We start from the raw sequence: 21,244 nt of genomic DNA on the forward strand, positions 1-21,244 counted from the left end.
TCGGATAGTAATCTTGGGCATAGCATTTTACCAAATCACCTCATTCTTTGGGGCACACGTGAGGAACACAAATGCGAACAAGCCTGAATGGTCCCCAGGACAATATGCAACTGAAAACTCACACCCCAGAAGTGACTCGAACCCATACTCCCAGGAGCCACGCAACTGGTATGTACAAGACGCCTTAATCCACTTGACCATCACGACCGGACAAAATGAGGTGATAGCCGAGGCTATTTGAACCACCCCACTGCCGGCACTCGGATAGTAATCTTGGGCATAATCTTGGGCCTCGGCTATCACCTCATTTTGTCCGGTCGTGATGGTCAAGTGGATTAAGGCGTCTTGTACATACCAGTTGCGTGGCTCCTGGGAGTATGGGTTCGAGTCACTTCTGGGGTGTGAGTTTTCAGTTGCATATTGTCCTGGGGACCATTCAGGCTTGTTCGCATTTGTGTTCCTCACGTGTGCCCCAAAGAATGAGGTGATTTGGTAAAATGCTATGCCCAAGATTACTATCCGAGTGCCGGCGGTGGGGTGGTTCAAATAGCCTCGGCTATCACCTCATTTTGTCCGGTCGTGATGGTCAAGTGGATTAAGGCGTCTTGTACATACCAGTTGCGTGGCTCCTGGGAGTATGGGTTCGAGTCACTTCTGGGGTGTGAGTTTTCAGTTGCATATTGTCCTGGGGACCATTCAGGCTTGTTCGCATTTGTGTTCCTCACGTGTGCCCCAAAGAATGAGGTGATTTGGTAAAATGCTATGCCCAAGATTACTATCCGAGTGCCGGCGGTGGGGTGGTTCAAATAGCCTCGGCTATCACCTCATTTTGTCCGGTCGTGATGGTCAAGTGGATTAAGGCGTCTTGTACATACCAGTTGCGTGGCTCCTGGGAGTATGGGTTCGAGTCACTTCTGGGGTGTGAGTTTTCAGTTGCATATTGTCCTGGGGACCATTCAGGCTTGTTCGCATATATATATATATATATATATATATATATATATATATATATATATATATATATATATATATATATATATATATATATATGTATATATATATATATAATATGTATATATATATATATATATGTATATATATATATATAATATGTATATATATATATATAATATGTATATATATATATATATATATATATATATATAATATGTATATATATATATATAATATGTATATATATATATATAATATATATATATATATATCAGCCCGTCCTCCAAAAATGGGGTGGTAAATGTAAGGAGACAAATAAGTGCAATTATGTACTATTCATAGCAGTTAGAAATTGTACTTATTTTCACTTAGTATTAAATCATACTGGCAAATATATTGTGAATATTTGAGTTTACCTGAAAAACTGAATAGAAAACCACACCCTCACCTAACCGTCTTAGTTTTTGAAGATAATAATTTTATTGCTTCTTAATTACAATTAGTACTTAACCTATAGCTATATTGATATTACAGTTTTATAAAACTAATAAAACAAAACTAAAATATATCAATAAATTGTAAACTAAGGATATTTTAAAATTTTGTATAAAATCTATATTGTTTAATAAACCTGAAAAAGAAATTCCTGATATTTAAAACTTGTGTATTGCTAATTGAAATTGAAAACTGCATCCTAAAATTCTGAGTGTGTTAACAGAAAACGAAGAGATTTAAATCGGGGGAGGGAGTTGGCTAAATGTAACAGCCCCATAAGTACAATTATGCACTGGTTATGACAGTACGAAAGTGTACTTATTACACTTAGTATTAAATCGTACTGTCAATTCGGAGGATGGGTTGCAACATATATATATATATATATATATATATATATATATATATATATATATATATATATATATATATATATATATATATATATATATATATATATATATATATAATATATATATATTCAAAAAACTCACACCCCAGAAGTGACTCGAACCCATACTGCAAGGAGCACTATGCATCTGGCGTACAGGACACCTTCTCCACTCGACCATCACGACCGTTCAAAAGATGATGGTAGCCGAAGCTATTTACCCCACCATCCCGATGGTGCTCTGATGGTAATCTTGGGTATAGTATTTTATCAAATCACCTCATTCTTTGGGGCACACGTGAGAAACACAAATGCAAACAAGCCTGAATGGTCCTGGCATACATGCAACCGAAAACTCAAGTAGCCTATTCCGAGGAAGTCGAGGGCGTTTTCATTTCCATAGAACTGAGGGTGGGGAAGTTAGTTGGCTTGGGCTGTTACCTCCTTCCCAAACGAGGGGGAAGGTGGGTCTAAAAGAGCTCATTCTATTTTCGTGATTTTTTTATTTTTTGCTTACATTCTTGGGAGAGTTTTTTTGCAGTTTAGATGCTGCAGTCTCATTTCTAACCAGCAGTGGTCTGTTTTGTCTCGCTGACTTTCTGGATGCTTTCCCTGGTGGTGGCAAACATGAATAAATTCATTGAAATTTTATCATATGTGCCATTCTTCCCTGCACCTCTATAGGAGGCCAGGTTCTGGCTTGTGGTCCCTTGTAGGCCTAAAACATCTCTGCGACTGATGGCACTTAGTAGTTTGCTACTATATCAGCACAGTAGCTTCAGGGAGCCCATCAGGGCTCACCCAGAAATTGGTGTTTCATTACATTCAAAGCTGGTTTTTTGTCAGTTTGTATTTGTGCCCTTTTCTTGTTTGATACAGATTTCAGGAACTATTCCCTATCATCTTTAAAAAACAGTAATATTTTGAATGTAACCATATCTCCTCTTTTCCTTCTGTCCTCCAGCTTCGTCATATCGAGAGCTTTCAGTCTGTCCTCATAGCTCATGCTTCTAAGTTCTGGAACCCACTTGGTTGCATGCCTTTGGACCTTCTCTATCTTCTCTCTATGCTTTGTGAGACGGGGGCACTATACCACTGCTGCATACTCCAGCTTCAGTCTCACGTAGGTAGTGAATAGCTGTTGCAACTTTGCCTATTCATGTTTTTTAATGCTATCTTTAGGTTGACTAGCCAGTAATGGGATACTTTTATTGCACCGTTATTGTGGTCCTCTGGTCATAAATTGCTTTTTAATGCTTTGAACTCTTAGATGCATTAATTAATATAGGGAGTATCTTCACCCCTATCCTAGACATGAATACCTGTTACTTATTCATCTCTGACTGAAATGAAACCATGAAATACATATGTTTTCCTCATGCAAACTCATCATATATGTGGCAATAATGTCATGCACATTGGGAAAATATTGCTTCGAATGAATATGTAAAGCTCCATATAAAGCTTCGTTCTGACATAGGTACTTAGTTGTTCCCATTTCTTACCTTTTTTACCTATCTTTTCTATGCTTTCTGGGGGTTCTTCTTAGGTGAATTTTGAGGAAAACAGAGCCTGGATATGCAGGCAATGAGTCACAATAACATGGCTAAACTATGTTGACCAGACCACACACTAGAAGGTGAAGGGACGACGACGTTTCGGTCCGTCCTGGACCATTCTCAAGTCGATTGTGATGAGGAAGTAGAGACAGACAATAAATAGGCAAGAGAGAGGTGAAGAGCAAAGTAAGGAGTAGTAGAGGGGATAGTAGTAGGAATAAGAACTGCAGAGGGCCAATTTGCCCATACGAGGCAGTTCCTTTTATAACCACCGAATGAGAAGGAGATAGTAATAGGAATAAGAAGAGGATAGCAAGGGAACATAGGAGAAGACAATGAACAGAAAAAAGAGAGAAGAGAGAAAGGAAAGGAAAGAGAAAGAAAGATAAATGGAAGGGTAAGCTTATATTAGGTCATGTTTGTTAGAAAGATTAGAACATTTGAGTATATACTGTGAAAGGGAAGAGTCCACAGCAACAAAGCCAGGACTCAAGTTCATGTTGGGTACATTGTGTATTAGAGCCGAATCAACACGACGGCGTCTATGTAGAGTAGAGGCAGGAAAGATTATTTTGGAGGAAGACCAATCAATAGGATAATTAGAATCCCTCACTTGACAGAAGAGAGCATTGTTAGTGTCTGCAGACTTAACACTTCTCTTGTGTTCTTTAAGTCTGTCATTCAGTGTACGGCCAGTTTTGCCAAAGTATTGGAGAGGACAAGACGAACAGGAAATAGAGTAGACACCAGCAGCATTAGAAGCAGGAGGAGCAGTGTGAACTAGATTGCTACGAAGTGTGTTAGTTTGTCGAAAGGCGAGCTTAATGTCAAGAGGACGAAAGCTATTGGTAAAAGTTTTGAGTTGAGATATGAAGGGAAGGCATAGTACAGTGCTACTAGTGTTGGAAGTAGGTTTAGGATGAAAGAAATTTCATTTAGCTTGAAAGTAGGCACAGTTGATGAAATGCAAAGGGTAACCAAGGCAAGAGAATGATTTGTAGATAAAGGCAATTTCAGAATCAAGAAACTGAGGGTCGCTGATGCGTAGAGCGCGGAGGAAGAGAGAGACGAAGACACTTTTCTTAACCGAAGGAGGATGGTAGGAAAAGAAGTGAATGTACATGCCACTATGCACGGGCTTGTGGTAGACACACAAAGAGAACCCGGACACAGAGCTGTGAACGTGAACGTCAAGAAAAGGAAGGAAGGAATTAGATTCCCACTCAACTTTGAAATAGATAGAAGGAGCCAGATTGTTAAGAGAGGAGAGGAAAGGCTGGAAAAGACTAAGGTCATGAGGCCATAAAGCAAAAATGTCATCAACATAGCGAAGCCAGAGAGAGAGAGGGACGAGTATCAATAGAAGGAATAAGAACAGTTTCGAAGTATTCCATGTAGAAATTAGCAAGAACAGGGGAGAGAGGGGAACCCATAGCATCACCGAAAGTTTGAGTGTAATATTTACCGTTGAAAGAGAGAGAGTTAGAGTAACACAGAGTCAAATGAGTTCGAGGAAAACGTCAGTGGGAAGTGGGAGAGGAAGAAGGCCCTCAGACGCCTTCTGTCTAAGGAAAGAGAGAACGTCATCGAGCGGAACATTAGTGAACAGACAGTCGACATCAAGACTAAGCAACTTACAAGAGGGTTGACAGCGCATCCTTTCTATGAAGTCCTGAGAGTGACGAAGGTGGGCAGGGGAAAAAGTGCCGAGGTAAGGCGTCAGGATTTTAGCGAGCCAGGAGGCAAGAGGATAGCTGACAGAGCCCCGTGAAGAAATGATAGGACGAAGAGGAACACCAGGTTTGTGAGTCTTAGGAAGACCATAGAAATAAGGAAGAGAAGGGCAGATGACACGGAAACGTTTAATGAGATCAAAGTCAGGAGGACAAAGACTAGAGAGCTGTCTTAGTTTACGGTTAAAGGAAGTTTTGAGGCGATCCAAAGGGTTAGAAGTCAGAGGAGCATAAGTGCGAGAGTCAGAGAGCAAGACATCTGCTTTTCGGAGGTAGTCCTCACGGTCAAGGACAACCACTGAATTGCCTTTGTCAGAAGGAAGGATAAGAATAGAGTTGTTAGATTTCAGGGAGGCAAGGGCAAGCTGGAAGCGACGAGGAAGGTGGTGATTTTTAGAAAACAAGCTGTCAAGAACGGGAATAATGGCCCCTCTGAAGGCAGACAGGTCCGAAAGAGTACTAGAGTTAGAATTGACAAACCTGTCAAAGGAACTAATGAGGTCAATGCCACAGCGTGGGCCAGGGGAAGTAGCAAAAGAAAGACCAAGGCCAAGAAGTTCTTGCTGGTGCTTAGAAAGAGGGTAGGATGAAAGGTTGGTAACACAGTCAGAGAGAGAGTATTTGGCCCAAAGACTGTTGGAGATCAGGCGTTGAAGGCCCTCTGCAGTTCTTATTCCTACTACTATCCCCTCTACTACACCTTACTTTGCTCCTCACCTCTCTCTTGCCTATTTATTGCCTGTCACTACTTCCTCATCACAATCGAATTGAGAATAGTCCAGGACGGACCGAAATGACGTCGTCCCTTCACCTTCTAGTGTGTGGTCTGGTCAACAGAGCCTGGATACCTTGTTAACATGTAGGTATTGGTACCTGGTAGTCGTTAGGGGTAGTAGCTAGGCGAGATAATTAGGCATCCTCTGTAATGCCAAGTAGTGCTTGGAATTGCTTTAAGTATAGATGAATGAGCATCTTGAAGTCATTTCATGCTGGATCAAGAATTCTCTAGTCTCTTCCTTTGACCAATATGTTCCAGCAGTATGTATGAAAGGATCCTTGTTATATTTTTCCACAATATAGGCCTGCCTTGATTGTACATGGTCCTGTCCATGGAAATAACAGGACTTTGCTTATGGAAGCAACTGCATTCCTTTCTCAGAAAGCAAAGTTTCAGCTCTGCTCGGAGGCCCTCTTTATGGATATGACAGGACTGATCTCATTGAAACTTGTAAAATACTGGACAATTTGGAGGAGATTGATCAAGACATATATATACAGTCTCCGTGGTGTAGTGGTAAGACACTCGCCTGGTGTTCCGCGAGCACTCTGTTATAGGTACGTATCCTGGCCGGGGAGGATTTACTGGGTGCAAATCCTTAACTGTAGCCTCTGTTTAACGCAACAGTAAAATGCGTACTTGATTGTAACAACGATTCTTCGCGGCGGGGATCGTATTCCAGGGACCTGCCCAAAACGCTACGTGTACTAGTGGCTGTACAAGAATGTAACAACTCTTGTATATATCTCAAAAAAAAAAAAAAAAAAAAAAAAACAGTGATAGATCAGATGTAACAGAAACAAAGAGCAACTGTGTCAAGCTCAACAAGCCACAATGTAGGATAGAAAACAGGAGATGATTTTCATCCATAGTTATAAACCCATGAAACTGCCTACCTGCCGAGGCCATAAATGCCAAAACACTGCAGTATTTTAAAATACATCCCTATTTCACCAGGACAAATGAGGACCTTTGACTAGCCAATATCTTACTGTTCTAGAGAGTAAATGCACTAGAGAGACAGTGGCCCTCGGGTAAATTCAGGTAAATACAACTAGGGCAGAACTAATGTGTGTGTGTGTGTGTGTGCGCTACAGAGTGATATAAAGTGAAGTGAATCACCTTCTCTGACTCCATCTGGAAGACCCAAAATAATCAGGCAACCAGAATTCTCCCAAAGATAATGACTTCTAGAAGAAAGCCACTCAATTGCAACACATTTTAGGGAAGTACTGTTAAACCAGCACATGATTCAATGACTGAAATCCCTAAAGTTATGAAGTTAGCACAGGAAAAATCAAAGATGATGTCTACATTTTACAGCATTAACCCCTGCACTGTGGACATACTAAATGTGTAATTACCTAAGTGTAGTTACAGGATGAGAGCTACGCTCGTGGTATTCCATCTTCCCAGTACTCTGTTATATAACGCTTTGAAATTACTGACGGTTTTGGCCTCTACCACCTTCTCACCTAATTTGTTCCAATCATCTACCATTCTATTTACAAAAGTGAATTTTATTATATTTCTCTGGCATCTGTGCTTATTTAGTTTAAATCTATGACCTCTTATTCTTGAAGTTCCAGGTCTCGGGAATTCTTCCTTATCAATTTTATCGATTCCTGTTACTATTTTGTATGTGGTTCTCATATCCCCCTCTTTTTCTTCTAGCTTCTAGTTTTTGCATATTTAATGCCTCTAACCTCTCTTTGTAGCTCTTGGGGTCTTCTGTAATACTGTCATCGCTAAATAATAGCAGTTACATAGTTATTTTGACATTTTTAGGTGATGTTGTGGTCATAAGCTGAACAGCAGTGCTGTTAGCCCATGCTGTGTGTGCAAGCCTTGGTTGCTCACACAGTACTGTAGCTGTCACACCTGAGAATATTGCCTATGATTTTTTTTAAACATGGCGTCTGTTGACAAGAACCCTGAGGAAGCTGATGTGGACCCTATGTAACCGCTGGCCAATTAAATCATGGCCAACACTCTAAGTCATATATGCTTGTCGTGCACCCGGTGGGACATGTTACTCCGGTCGTATATAATATATATATATATATATATATATATATATATATATATATATATATATATATATATATATATATATATATATATATATATATATTAGTATATTTTGGTAGCAGTCTTTCCTGTAGACATATATTATTAAATATGACCGAAAAAGTAAGATTAATAATTCTAACACGAATTTTCTCAATCTTTCGTACATTACGCTTCACTGTTGGAGGTAAATAAAAAATCACTTCTCCAAAATTCATTTTTATTTCTAGTCTGACGCGACACGGGCGCGTTTCGTAAAACTTATTACATTTTCAAAGACTTCACAAATACACAACTGATTAGAACTTACGTCTCTCTGATATTATATCTACATTTGAGTGAGGTGGGAAGGGTGATGTGGCATTAACACAAGACAGAACAGGAGGGGATATTAATAGGGTATTAAAAGTATCAACACAAGACAGAACAGAAACAATGGGTATTGAATAGAAGTGTTTGTAGAAAGCCTATTGGTCCATATTTCTTGATGCTTCTATATTGGAGCGGAGTCTTGAGGTGGGTAGAATATAGTTGTGCAATAATTGGCTGTTGATTGCTGGTGTTGACTTCTTGATGTGTAGTGCCTCGCAAACGTCAAGCCGCCTGCTATCGCTGTATCTATCGATGATTTCTGTGTTGTTTACTAGGATTTCTATATATATATATATATATATATATATATATATATATATATATATATATATATATATATATATATATATATATATATATATATATATAATTATGTCGTACCTAGTAGCCAGAACTCACTTCTCAGCCTACTATGCAAGGCCCAATTTGCCTAATAAGCCAAGTTTTCATGAATTAATTGTTTTTCGACTACCTAACCTACCTAACCTAACCTAACTTTTTCGACTACCTAACCTAACCTATTAAGATAGGTTAGGTTAGGTTAGGTAGGGTTGGTTAGGTTCGGTCATATATCTACGTCAATTTTAACTCCAATAAAAAAAAATTGACATCATACATAATGAAATGGGTAGCTTTATCATTTCATAAGCAAACAATTAGAGAAAATATATTAATTCATGAAAACTTGGCTTATTAGGCAAATCGGGCCTTGCACAGTAGGCTGAGAAGTGCGTTCTGGCTATTAGGTACTACATATATACTAGTATATATATATATATATATATATATATATATATATATATATATATATATATATATATATATATATATATGTCGTACCTAATAGCCAGAACGCACTTCTCGGCCTAATATGCAAGGCCCAATTTGCCTAATAAGCCAAGTTTTCATGAATTAATTATTTTTCGACTACGACAAGGAAATTTGGAGTCGTCACTTAGGATGTCGCTAATTTTGTTCATGTATTCATGGGTAGGAATCAATACATATGCTGCTGTTTTGTCGGCTTTTCTTATTGTTACGTCTTTCAGATTTTTTAGTTGTTTCGCTGCTTCTTTGAGTCGTGGGGTTAAGATTGTAGATGAATATGTTCCTCGTTTTTTCCCTGCTTCTGCAAGTAGTTCAGCTTGGAACTGGACAATATCCATATGCTTCTGGACGATATCCATAAGCTAGAAGACAACAAAAAAGTCATCACCACTGACACGCTTCAAGCTGAACTACTTGCAGAAGCAGGGAAAAAACGAGGAACATATTCATCTACAATCTTAACCCCACGACTCAAAGAAGCAGCGAAACAACTAAAAAATCTGAAAGACGTAACAATAAGAAAAGCCGACAAAACAGCAGCATATGTATTGATTCCTACCCATGAATACATGAACAAAATTAGCGACATCCTAAGTGACGACTCCAAATTTCAACGAATCACGAGGAACCCTGTAGAAGGCCTTAAGCGGAAAGTAAACAAAACAATTACAGCAATCAACGCAAAGAAAGGTAGTGTGCATTTCAATAAACTTCAAGGCGACTATGGCTTAGGATATGCCTACGGCAATGTTAAGACGCATAAACCAGGTAACCCACTACGCCCTATAATCAGCCAAATACCAACCCCAACTTATCACCTGGCAAAGAAACTCAATGAACTCCTAACTCCATACACTCCAAGTAAGTTTAGTCTACAATCATCAGCAGATTTCCTAGAATTGATCAAATCTACCCAGCCCGATGGAATCATCGCTTCCCTGGACGTTGAATCCCTTTTTACCAACGTCCCAGTCGACACAACCATAGGAATGATACTGGACAGAGTATACAGAGATGAGAGCACCCCCAAATTAGACATACCTGAGCCACACTTGAAAAGTCTTCTCGAAGCATGTACAAAGGAAGCCCCTTTCATCAGTCCACAAGGAGACATGTATTTACAAATAGACGGAGTAGCAATGGGCTCCCCCTTAGGAGTTTTATTTGCTAATTTTTATATGGGAACCATCGAAGATAGGGTCTTCAGTAGCAGACAAAAACCAACTGTATACTGCCGTTATGTAGATGACATATTCGTAATAGTAAAAGACTCAGATGAACTAATTGACCTAAAAAGACACCTAGAGAGAGAGTCAGTACTCCGATTTACACATGAAAATAGTGAAAATAACAGTCTGCCATTCTTGGATGTACTAATAACAAAAACAGGAACCTCTTTAAGCACCAACGTATATACCAAGCCCACCAACATAGGATTATGCCTGAACGGTAGAAGTGAGTGCCCCCAAAGATACAAAGCCAGTGTTCTCAATGCTTATATTCGTCGAGCGCTTACCCACTGCTCTGAATGGAGCAACGTGAGTAGAGAGTTTGAAAGAGTAACTCAGGTATTGGTGAACAACGGATATAGCAACGCGGAAATAAACGCTGCTATAAGAAGACACTTGGACCGTTGGTATAATTCAGAACCTAGAACAGAAACCACAACACCCCCAATAAAATTATATTACAAATCAACCATGCACAGTGAACATATAAAAGAGGAAAGAATAATGAAAGAAATAATCCGTAAAGGAGTAAAAAGCACTACTCCTAACCAAAACATAAACCTGATAATATTCTACAAAACCAAGAAGACTTCCGAACTCCTTATCAAAAACAGCCCGAAGCCGACGGAGAACCCTCTACAGCAGTCAAGCGTTGTATACATGTACACTTGCCCCCACGAAGGATGTAACCTTCAATGTAAGTACATAGGTATGACGTCGACCAAGCTGACGAGGCGTTTGACATGCCATCTTCAATCTGGTGCCCCTAGGAATCACATGAGACAAGCCCATGACATTACTCTAACAAGAGAAATGTTGAACAAGAATACTTGCATAATACTGTAGACAAAACCCAAGATTCAAGAAGATTACAAATTCTTGAGGCAATTCACATAAGAATAGAGCGACCTACCATGAACACCCAAATCACGGAACTATTTACTCTACCCACCATGAGAGTAAGGACAAGACAAGATCATATCGATGCCAACACAGAAGACAATGTCCAACATAACAGGCCAATTACACTGGATTAATCTTTGTGTTTAGATAGGAGATGCCTCGTATGGGCCAATAAGCCTTCTGCAGCCCCTATGTTTATCCCTTATGTATCCCCCCATGTTTTCACCTTCACTGTATTATCACCTGACCTAATGCGGGTATAAAATCAACTAGTATTGTAAGATCTGTTCACTTGAGAATGAACCATGGAGGTTCGAAACGTCGTGCAAATTATACAAATAAGTGTAATACACTCTATAGTAAATCACTTCTTTTCTTCACCTTAAAAGTACGAAAATGAGTTTTGGAGAACTCCTATTTCAATTAAGCTCTGATGCTAAGAAAATAGTTAGAGGGATAGAAGCCCTAAACCAGAAAATAATAAATACAGAATATGCGGTCATATTCAATGAAACATGTTTGAAAGAAAACCTGCTGCCAGTATACACCAATATATATATATATATATATATATATATATATATATATATATATATATATATATATATATATATATATATATATATATGCAAACAAGCCTGAATGGTCCCCAGGACTATATACAACTGAAAACTCACACCCCAGAAGTGACTCGAACCCATACTCCCACAACTGGTATGTACAGGGACGCCTTAATCCGCTTGACCATCACGACCGGACATAAGGAAGTGATAGCCGAGGCTATATGAACCACTTCCCCGCCGGCACTCGGATGGTAATCTTGGGCATAGCATTTTATCAAATCACCTCATTCTTTGGGGCACACGTGAGGAACACAAATGCAAACAAGCCTGAATGGTCCCCAGGACTATATACAACTGAAAACTCACACCCCAGAAGTGACTCGAACCCATACTCCCACAACTGGTATGTACAGGGACGCCTTAATCCGCTTGACCATCACGACCGGACATAAGGAAGTGATAGCCGAGGCTATATGAACCACTTCCCCGCCGGCACTCGGATGGTAATCTTGGGCATAGCATTTTATCAAATCACCTCATTCTTTGGGGCACACGTGAGGAACACAAATGCAAACAAGCCTGAATGGTCCCCAGGACTATATACAACTGAAAACTCACACCCCAGAAGTGACTCGAACCCATACTCCCACAACTGGTATGTACAGGGACGCCTTAATCCGCTTGACCATCACGACCGGACATAAGGAAGTGATAGCCGAGGCTATATGAACCACTTCCCCGCCGGCACTCGGATGGTAATCTTGGGCATAGCATTTTATCAAATCACCTCATTCTTTGGGGCACACGTGAGGAACACAAATGCAAACAAGCCTGAATGGTCCCTGTACATACCAGTTGTGGGAGTATGGGTTCGAGTCACTTCTGGGGTGTGAGTTTTCAGTTGTATATAGTCCTGGGGACCATTCAGGCTTGTTTGCATTTGTGTTCCTCACGTGTGCCCCAAAGAATGAGGTGATTTGATAAAATGCTATGCCCAAGATTACCATCCGAGTGCCGGCGGGGAAGTGGTTCATATAGCCTCGGCTATCACTTCCTTATGTCCGGTCGTGATGGTCAAGCGGATTAAGGCGTCCCTGTACATACCAGTTGTGGGAGTATGGGTTCGAGTCACTTCTGGGGTGTGAGTTTTCAGTTGTATATAGTCCTGGGGACCATTCAGGCTTGTTTGCATTTGTGTTCCTCACGTGTGCCCCAAAGAATGAGGTGATTTGATAAAATGCTATGCCCAAGATTACCATCCGAGTGCCGGCGGGGAAGTGGTTCATATAGCCTCGGCTATCACTTCCTTATGTCCGGTCGTGATGGTCAAGCGGATTAAGGCGTCCCTGTACATACCAGTTGTGGGAGTATGGGTTCGAGTCACTTCTGGGGTGTGAGTTTTCAGTTATATATATATATATATATATATATATATATATATATATATATATATATATATATATATATATATATATATATATATATATATATATATATATATATATATTATATATATATATATATATATATTATATATATTATATATATTATATATATTATATATATATATATATATATATATCTTTATCTTTATATATATATATATATATATATATATATTATATATATTATATATATTATATATATTATATATATATATATATATATATCTTTATCTTTATATATATATATATATATATATATATATATATATCTATCTTTATATATATATATAATGCATGCATGCCATGCACAGCTTATGGGTTAATGTGTGCTTATTTATCCCCCTGTGATTTCTCAGGATGTTGGCCTTGTTTAGCTGCACATGCAGGTTCCTACCCTCTTTGCATTCTTGGAGGCTGAGGACTTGCGCGCTCATGGGCATTTGGCGTCGGTTTTGCGCTTTGTTTTTTTCTCGAGTTGTCCTCGGACTGGCTTAAGTTGGATGCAGAGGCGTTGAGTGCTGGGTCTTTGTCTTTTGCACTGACCTCAGCTGCTCAGGCGTCGGTTGAACAGCTTCACGCTGTTGAAGCTTTTTGCGTCGATACTCCGGGAGGCGGTGTATCGGCGCTCCCACCTGCGAGCTTCGTCTCGGTGACAATATGAAGTTTTCTGGCGTGTTTTTTTTTTTTTTTTTTTTTTTTTTTTTTGTCATTTTCTCTCTCTCTTGGTAGGTTGCCTTCGATTTCTGATTGGGTTGTTTTGTACTTTCTCTCTTGACTTTTTCAGGACTATCATTTGATGCCCAATACTGTCACCTCTTATTGTGGGGAACTGGCAGAGCCACTTCAGTTTGTGTTCAGGGTGGATGTCACTTTAGTCCCGTTTCACAAGCTTTCTCATGCTTGGTTTCACCTACCTGCTCATGAGCTGCCTGAGCCGTCCTAGTCTTTGGACCGGGTACTCTCTTTTTTGTCTTCTCCTTCGGCTCAAGATTGTTTTTCTATGGCTTTGTTTCTGTTAGCATTGGCCTCTGGGGGTTGGGTTGGTAGGCTTCATGCTCTCATGAAAGGGTCCTTGGGTCATTGATGCTAGGTTGGCCAGGCCGGTGGTGAATAATATGTTGTGTTCTGTTGCGGCTCTTCGCCATTATCTGCACCCCACCACTTCTGTGGCCAGGGATGCGCTTTGGGTTGATCCGATTTTCCTAGTAACTTGTTCCAGGGCTCGGGTCTCCCAGGTGATCTGCAGGGTTATTATGTCTAGCCAGTTTTTGGTCTACCCTCATGCCCATGATGCTTGCAAGTTTGCTGCTTTGGCTGCTATGTTCGGCAACATGTCTTGGGCTGACATTCAGCCGCGGGGGTTTTGGAGGTCGAACAGGGTCCTGGCCACCTGTTATCTGGTCATTATTTCTGGTCCCGGTCATTTGTGTGTGGCTTTGGGTCGCAGGTTGCAGCCAGTTGTCTCGACTTTGATTTGATGTGCTCGTGGCGTCCGCCTCCCGGGGATGTCCCTCTTTTACTTCTCTTTGTTTAGATTGCTCCAGGGAGCCGAAAGGGCTCCCCCACGAAAACCAGCATTGAATATAATGAAACACTATTTTATGGGTGAGCCCTGGAGGCTTCCTGGCATCCTTCCTCCCTCCGGAAGTTTTGTTTTTGCGGAACGGAACAAAACGGAGCAAAACTTTCATTTTGTTTTTGATGTTTAGCCTCCGAACTGGAGGTGTGAGTAGCCGGCGTGAGGGGTCTGGGACTCCTCCTCCAGGGGAGGGGAGGGCTGTGTGGACGAGCGGTGTGGTGGCAGTATATGATGTTTGCTTGTTTAGATTTGGGGGAGTTCTGCCTCACAGTTCGGTCTTTGGTTGCAATTTCTTACCAAGTGGGGTCTATTTTGTTATGCCTACCTTTCTGCATGTCTAACCCCGGTCATTGACAGACCTGGAATGCTCCCAACCACATTGTGGTTTCCATAGACCCTTGCTCCTTGTGCCTCTCTGAGAGGGCCAGATTCTGGTTCATGGTCCCAGGTAGGCTGAAACTCCAACTGACAGAAGTCCCAGACTAATATAGCGTATATCAGTCCGATAGCTCCAGGGAAGCCTCCAGGGCTCACCCTGAAAATGGTGTTTAATTACATTCAATGCTGGATTTTTTGGTAGGATTGATATCAGGTGCCGCATGGGAATAACTTAATTTTATTTCCATTGTTTTACACTTTATTTACTTTTGTCATTCTAACAAGTTGTACTGATGTGTCAGTGGTGATGTTCATTATATATAACTTTGAAAGTATATGTATATACAGATGTATATGTATAAATCTGTGCACACCATGTGTGATTCATACTATTATACACATATATTAATAAGCTTAAATCTTGTAATTGTACATAGCACACATTTTTGCCTGTAAATATGTACAGTGCAATCACTCATTTGCTGCTGTTATAATTTCTTTGGCTCCTAGTATGGCCACCCTGCATGTTCAGACACTGGATGGTGATGTTGCCAGACTTGGGCCTTATCTTCCTACTAAGCCCTTAGAAGGAAAGTGAGGAACACTGGATGTTTTTCTAGATGGAGGATGGTTACTGGAGGACTGAGGAAGCAAATGTGAGCCCAATGCATGCATGGGAGGTCTAAATTTTATGATAGGGAGCCGGTCGGCCGAGCGGATAGCACGCTGGACTTGTGATCCTGTGGTCCCGGGTTCGATCCCGGGTGCCGGTGAGAAACAATGGGCAGAGTTTCTTTCACCCTATGCCCCTGTTACTTAGCAGTAAATAGGTACCTGGGTGTTAGTCAGCTGTCACGGGCTGCTTCCTGGGGGGAGGCCTGATCGAGGACCGGGCCACAGGAACACTAAAAAGCCCCAAAATCATCTCAAGATAACCTCAAGATATAGGTCTAAAACAACCCAGGTTGTGATGCACCATCACTGAAACAACCTTGGTTGTGGTGCGCAGTGCAGGGGTTAACCTCTGCAGATGATGAGTCACAATAACGTGGTTGAAGAATGTTGACCAAACCTCACACTAGAAGAAGAAAAGACGATGACATTTCGGTCCGTCCTAGACCATTATCAAGTAGATTGTGAAGAGATGAGAAAGGCACAGGCATAAGTAAGGCAAGGAGGAGGTGAGGAGGAGGAAAACTTGGAGGAAGGTAAAAGCAAGGCAAAAGATAGGGGTAATAATGGGTATAAAGTGGGTAATATAAGGAGTCCCCAGAGTCTTCTTCACTTTGAACTTCTGGCGCTGAAATGGGAGGGCCCGGGTTGGATTCCTGGACCATCAACCCTTCCTGGTCTCTGTCTGCGGCAGGTTTTTTCACTCGGGATGGAGGGCATTATTATTTTGCTAACATTCGACATCTACTACATCCATTACCAATTGTGTTATGATGCAGGTGCTTCCATCTAGTGACAAAAGGGGTAGTCAGTAAATGATCTAGCATGTTGTATACCGAGCCACTCCATGGCAATCTTGGGTTTACCAAGGAGAGATTATAAATATTTTCCCAGAGGATGAATCGTGCTTTCTGCAGCCTACTTTAGCTGGATGATATCCTTCAGTTTTTCCTAGTTGGTCAACCAATATGACCCTACAGGGATATATGAAAATTTCCCCATGACATCATTGTTTTGGATGTTACTCTGACTGCCTGCAGGATTTATTTTCCTTTGACTTTAGGGGGCAACCAAGTAAGTATGTTTTCAAATGTGCTTTTCATATATACAGTAAATTTGATCACTAATTAGGTTGATTGTTTTTTTGTATCAACTTTAATTGTTTACTTGCACCTGCTTTCATGTGTTCATTTTCACTGTCATTGTTTCCATCAAGCTGAAGTGAACACGTGGCACTTTGCCTTGTGATAAGTAATAGCATCCTTACAAGCAGGAGGCCATGATGCAGGTAGCCAACTCGGTGCATTCCTTTGCAAATAAATTTTGTCAGAGATGTTGTGCCTTGAGAAAATGTTATCTTAAACTGCAAGCTCAGAGTAATGCTTTAATTTTCTTCCACCATATTTGATAACTACTGTACTTTTATATACGCTGTTGTTTTCTCTTTGGCTTTTGTTTAATCATGCCACAAATTTATTTTGATTACTTTGACCCTTTAATTGTATTTCTCTCTTGACTGAAAATAAACTAGAATACATTAAAAATGTGTAACAATAAAAGCTGGCTTCTTGAATTATTACAATTTATATACAGATAGAGAGATTTATCTAAAAACTAGTCTCTGATATATGAATAAAGAATGTTCTCCTCTTTCATATACCTATTTGTGATGAGTGAATGCAAATGTTTTCTTCTGAACATCATCAGCTATGTATTTAAACTTCATTATTTTGTTATTAATTGTAATGAACAACAACAACAACACATGTCTTCAGTTAAATGTTATTGTTTATATCTATTTTTCTAAATTTATGAGGAGCAAAATATGTTTTGTTTTGCAAACAATTTGGACACAATGTAATTACTGAGCATTTATCATGTGTCTGTGTATACAGTTATTGTCCATTTTACACTTAACCCTTTCCACTGCAGCACTTATTTTTGGACACCCTCCCATGTGCATTTTTTTTTAAATTCTAAAAATAATTTGAACATTTGAAAATACAGAACTAATTATAAGGAGTTCTTGAAAAAATCATAGTGGCTTCTACAAAAAAAAAAAAATGTATTGAAATGCCCATTTAAGGGTGAGCTCCAGGGGCTCCTTGAAGGTAATTCACTAAAATAGCTTCCCATACATAGTCACATCTGTCTTAGGAGATTAGTTGGCCTACTGAGGATCTAGAGCCAGAACCTGGTCCCTTCATAGAGAGACAGAGCAAGTGATTATGATCACCCCTCACACAGGGAAGTAGGCGAGACAACACAAAGAACTGCATGGTTTGTGAAAATGAAATGCAGTGAACAAACTCCACAAAAAATTACTGAAAATTCAATGGTTCATTCAAACCTGGGTATATAAAACTTCCCTAGTGTGCGCAGAGCTGCTAGCTGGTAGCATCCTGGCAAGCAGCCAGTCCGTCTGAAGCTGATGATCCCTAAACTGGTGCATCTAGTAGTTAGGAAGGGGGGAAGAGCATCAGAGAGCCACAGTGGGTCACCCAGAAATTGGCATTTCATATCTTTCAATACAGTACTGGTTTTCTGTGGGAACCCCTTAGTGGCTCTCTGAACCTAATTAAGAACAGAGCAGAAGAAAAACATGTGACTTACCAAGGAGGAAGAGAGATGGTAGCCACAAAGTCACAAAAAAAAACGCCAAGCCAGGAAACGCAGCCGAGGCATAGGACACAAGCCTGACCGAGACCATGAATATTGACCTGAAACAGTCACCAAGACCCAGTTAAATCTCCAAAACCCTTGAGCCTGAGTGGCAGTGAATAAAAAATATTAATGGGAATCGATAAAATTGATAGGGAAGAATTCCCGAGACCTGGTACTTCAAGAACAAGAGGTCATAGATTTAAACTAACTAAACAAAGGCAGATGAAGAGTCACAATAATGTGGCTAAAAAATGTTGACCAAAGCACACACTAGAAATTGAAGAAACGACAACGTTTCGGTCCGTCCTGGACTATTATCACAATCAACTTGATAATGATCCAGGACGGTCCAAAACATTGTCGTCTCTTCAATTTCTAGTGTGTGGTTTGGTTAATTAAACAAAGCTGCCGAAGCAATATAAGAAAATTCACTTTTGCAAACAGGTACAAACAGGTAGATGATTGGATCAAGTTGGGTAAGAAGGTGGTGGAGACCAAAACTGTCAGTAATTTCAAAGTGTTATATGACAAAGAGTGCTGGGAAGATGGGGGCACCATAAGCATAGCTCTCATCCTGTAACTACATTTAATGATTGGACATCCAAACCAGGCAGCTGTTGAGATAGGGCTATACCAGAAAGGGAGCAGCTGGGCCAGAAAGCTCAAGCCATCCAGAGAACAACTGGTACCAGCCCAAGGAAAACACCCTGAAAAAGGCAAGACAAATCCTCCAAGGAATACCTCCAACCTGTCCTGGAACTACGAGGGAGATGGAATGAACCAAAGAAAGGACCAAGAGGACACAGGAAAAGAAGGAATGCACTGCTGCAGGGCCTCTAAACCCCCACAAGGGGACCAAAATAGCTAAGATCCCCAAAAGAAGGGGTGTACCTGACAACACTGAGACCAGCCAAAATAAAAAGCCATTGTGGAGCGAAAAGGAGGACACTGAAACCCCTTAGGGAAAGAAAAAAAGGTACCAAAAAGTCGGGGAAACCCCCGGGAGATCCTCGAAAGAGAGACAGGGAAGTCCAAAAGGCATCAACGGCTCCCACCACATTCCCAAAGGGGAAAACCGCGAACAGTGCCATAGGTAAAACCTCAGGAAAGGAGGCCCCAGATAGAAGACTGAGATTACTGCTATAGCACACCAGACACACTCGTTCTCTCTTCCTTGCTTTATTCCCCCAAAGTGGAATAAACCCCCCTCCCCCCCCCCCCCACAGAGAATAGTAGTGCCCATGAAGACTGAATGACATCCAAGGCTTGGGCTTCCCTCCCAGCCCTGGATGCCCAACAAGAAGGCTCCAGAACAGAGCCGAGATCTGCACCAGATGCCTAGCCAAGGTGATGGCACCTCCACCAACTAAAGGGACCTGAGCCAAAAATTGCATAAGAACAAAAGGCAATGGCTCCCCAGTGGCTCCATTGGAGATTGAAGCAATGGCTCAGCTGCCTCGAATGTCAAAGAACAGCCCTAACCTTAGAGCCTCTTACAGAGGTGTCAATGACCTTTACAGTACTCAGGGTGAGCACCATACATAATAGGCTGGCCTCTGAGATGAACTCCCAAACTCACCAAGAAAATAGCCCTCTCAGGGCAGGGGCATCACTATATAACCCCTTATGGAAGGACTGCCCTAAGCACATGCAACTCAAAGTTAACAATTTCTAATATCCTCACAACACGTGAAGCTTGTAAACACACTCACGTGACGCTAGCACAGTCATGGAACGATACACAAGCAAATAGGCCACCACAGGATGCAGTTTAAAGGGTGATCAACACTTATCTAGAAATACTGTAGGTGGAACACCAGGGGCTTGGTGACTCAGGAGGCAATCCTCTTAGGAGGACTGACTAGTGTTGACATGGGAGACTGCAGCTCCCAGAATACTGCCACCTGGCAGTGGTCAGCTGTAAGTAGGGGGGTAGAGGTTTCCACCTAACTACTAGGTGGAAAATTTGTGGAGTCATTTCCTGCTTCATTTCTCTTCCCTATGAAGCTTGCAATGGTCTGTTTTGTCTTATTTTCTGGGTGTTTCTTTTGATATGGGTGATCGTAAAGAGTTCCCTGCTTCCACGTGCCTCTGTGAGAGAAGGGGGAGGCAGGTTTTGGCTTTGGTCTCTGGTAACTTATTAAGGATTCATAAGCATGATGTGACTCATATGTGACACTATTTCTGTGTGGCTGGCCACAGGGAGCCATCATTGGAACCTTCCAGAAAACATAAATATTTTCCATGATGGCTGTCAGGGCATTTGACTGCCTCATGCCCAACCATGCAGACTTGATGTACAGTTCCCATGTCTCAGCACTCACAAATGTGGTTTGTGCATTCTCTGGAAATCTTAAAAGTGCTTACAAGCGCACTCTGCAATGGAAGGGGTTAAGTAATTTCTTAGTTTCTCTTTTTACATAGTATGACAATTAAAGAAACTTCATGCTTCCTGTAGTGCATAGTACTGCATGCCTTTATGTTTATATAATGACTTCATTAATAAGAATTGATTTAGGGAATGTGGATAAATATCTTGCCTTGATAATTAAGGAACATTAATGTGGAGAACCTTGTGGTGATGAAGTAGCATCTTCAGTTTAAAAATTTTGCTTAATAACTTTCATTCAC

At 40.7% G+C, this 21,244-nt stretch overlaps 1 protein-coding gene across 1 annotated transcript in view; it reads left to right on the forward strand.

Annotated features, from left to right (window-relative positions):
• The window catches only part of LOC123756102 (Ca[2+]-channel protein alpha[[1]] subunit T), a 487,984-nt gene that overhangs the window by 424,706 nt on the left and 42,034 nt on the right, over window positions 1–21,244 (forward strand). The window lies entirely within an intron of this gene.

The sequence above is a fragment of the Procambarus clarkii genome, chromosome 36, assembly GCF_040958095.1.
Source record: "Procambarus clarkii isolate CNS0578487 chromosome 36, FALCON_Pclarkii_2.0, whole genome shotgun sequence".
NCBI lineage: Eukaryota > Metazoa > Arthropoda > Malacostraca > Decapoda > Cambaridae > Procambarus > Procambarus clarkii.